Source organism: Oncorhynchus keta, unplaced genomic scaffold, assembly GCF_023373465.1.
Source record: "Oncorhynchus keta strain PuntledgeMale-10-30-2019 unplaced genomic scaffold, Oket_V2 Un_contig_11914_pilon_pilon, whole genome shotgun sequence".
In the NCBI taxonomy this organism is placed as follows: Eukaryota; Metazoa; Chordata; class Actinopteri; order Salmoniformes; family Salmonidae; genus Oncorhynchus; species Oncorhynchus keta.
In genome coordinates this window covers 1-2006 of record NW_026277681.1, presented here as the reverse complement: position 1 = coordinate 2006, position 2006 = coordinate 1, and the positions used below count along the sequence as shown (strand labels likewise).

The 2006-nt window shown below is 34.6% G+C and overlaps 1 long non-coding RNA gene across 4 annotated transcripts; it reads right to left on the bottom strand.

Annotated features, from left to right (window-relative positions):
* Window positions 1-369: 369 nt before the first annotated feature.
* LOC127917742 (uncharacterized) lies at window positions 370-1974 on the bottom strand. Of its 4 annotated transcripts, none has more exons than XR_008097686.1 (3): window positions 1131-1974; window positions 895-1071; window positions 370-776 (listed from the first exon to the last, which is right to left on the bottom strand). It is a non-coding gene; the product is annotated as an uncharacterized LOC127917742 (long non-coding RNA). The 4 variants fall into 4 exon arrangements; XR_008097687.1 differs by having other exon boundaries at window positions 895-1189; window positions 1308-1974; XR_008097684.1 differs by having other exon boundaries at window positions 895-1484; window positions 1544-1974.
* Between the last annotated feature and the right edge of the window lie 32 nt (window positions 1975-2006).

Below are 2006 nucleotides of genomic sequence, written 5' to 3'. Positions count from 1 at the left end.
ATGGTGAGAGGTTAGCATGTTTTGTTGTAGCCTCTGTTATTGGTAATGGTGAGAGGTTACGTTTTGTTGTAGCCTCTGTTATTGCAATGGTGAGAGGTTACATGTTTTGTTGTAGCCTCTGTTATTGCAAGTTGGTGAGAGGTTAGTATGTTTTGTTGTAGCCTCTGTTATTGGTAATGGTGACAGGTTAGCATGTTTTGTTGTAGCCTCTGTTATTGGTAATGGTGACAGGTTAGCAATTCCTCACTGTCTAAATAGATATGGTGTGGACTGTATTCTCAATACAATCTAAATCTGATGCCTCACTGACTAAATAAGTGTATGGTTGTGGACTGTATACTCAATACAATCTAAATCTGATACCTCACTGTCTAAATAGATATGGTGTGGACTGTATACTCAATACAATCTAAATCTGATACCTCACTGTCTAAATAGATATGGTGTGGACTGTATACTCAATACAATCTAAATCTGATACCTCACTGTCTAAATAGATATGGTGTGGACTGTATACTCAATACAATCTAAATCTGATACCTCACTGTCTAAATAGATATGGTGTGGACTGTATACTCAATACAATCTAAATCTGATACCTCACTGTCTAAATAGATATGGTGTGGACTGTATTCTCAATACAATCTAAATCTGATTCCTCACTGTCTAAATAGATATGGTGTGGACTGAATACTCAATACAATCTAAATCTGATTCCTCACTGTCTAAATAGATATGGTGTGGACTGTATACTCAATACAATCTAAATCTGATACCTCAATGTCTAAATAGATATGGTGAGGACTGTATTCTCAATACAATCTAAATCTGATACCTCACTGTCTAAATAGACATGGTGTGGACTGTATACTCAATACAATCTAAATCTGATACCTCACTGTCTAAATAGATATGGTGTGGACTGTATACTCAATACAATCTAAATCTGATTCCTCACTGTCTAAATAGATATGGTGTGGACTGTATACTCAATACAATCTAAATCTGATTCCTCACTGTCTAAATAGATATGGTGTGGACTGTATACTCAATACAATCTAAATCTGATTCCTCACTGTCTAAATAGATATGGTGAGGACTGTATTCTCAATACAATCTAAATCTGATACCTCACTGTCTAAATAGATATGATGTGGACTGTATACTCAATACAATCTAAATCTGATACCTCACTGTCTAAATAGATATGGTGTGGACTGTATACTCAATACAATCTAAATCTGATACCTCACTGTCTAAATAGATATGGTGTGGACTGTATACTCAATACAATCTAAATCTGATACCTCACTGTCTAAATAGATATGGTGTGGACTGTATACTCAATACAATCTAAATCTGATTCCTCACTGTCTAAATAGATATGGTGTGGACTGTATACTCAATACAATCTAAATCTGATTCCTCACTGTCTAAATAGATATGATGTGGACTGTATACTCAATACAATCTAAATCTGATACCTCACTGTCTAAATAGATATGGTGTGGACTGTATACTCAATACAATCTAAATCTGATACCTCACTGTCTAAATAGATATGGTGTGGACTGTATACTCAATACAATCTAAATCTGATTCCTCACTGTCTAAATAGATATGGTGTGGACTGTATACTCAATACAATCTAAATCTGATTCCTCACTGTCTAAATAGATATGGTGTGGACTGTATTCTCAATACAATCTAAATCTGATTCCTCACTGTCTAAATAGATATGATGTGGACTGTATACTCAATACAATCTAAATCTGATTCCTCACTGTCTAAATAGATATGGTGTGGACTGTATACTCAATACAATCTAAATCTGATACCTCAATGTCTAAATAGATATGGTGTGGACTGTATACTCAATACAATCTAAATCTGATACCTCACTGTCTAAATAGATATGGTGTGGACTGTATACTCAATACAATCTAAATCTGATTCCTCACTGTCTAAATAGATATGGTGTGGACTGTATACTCAGCCACAATCTA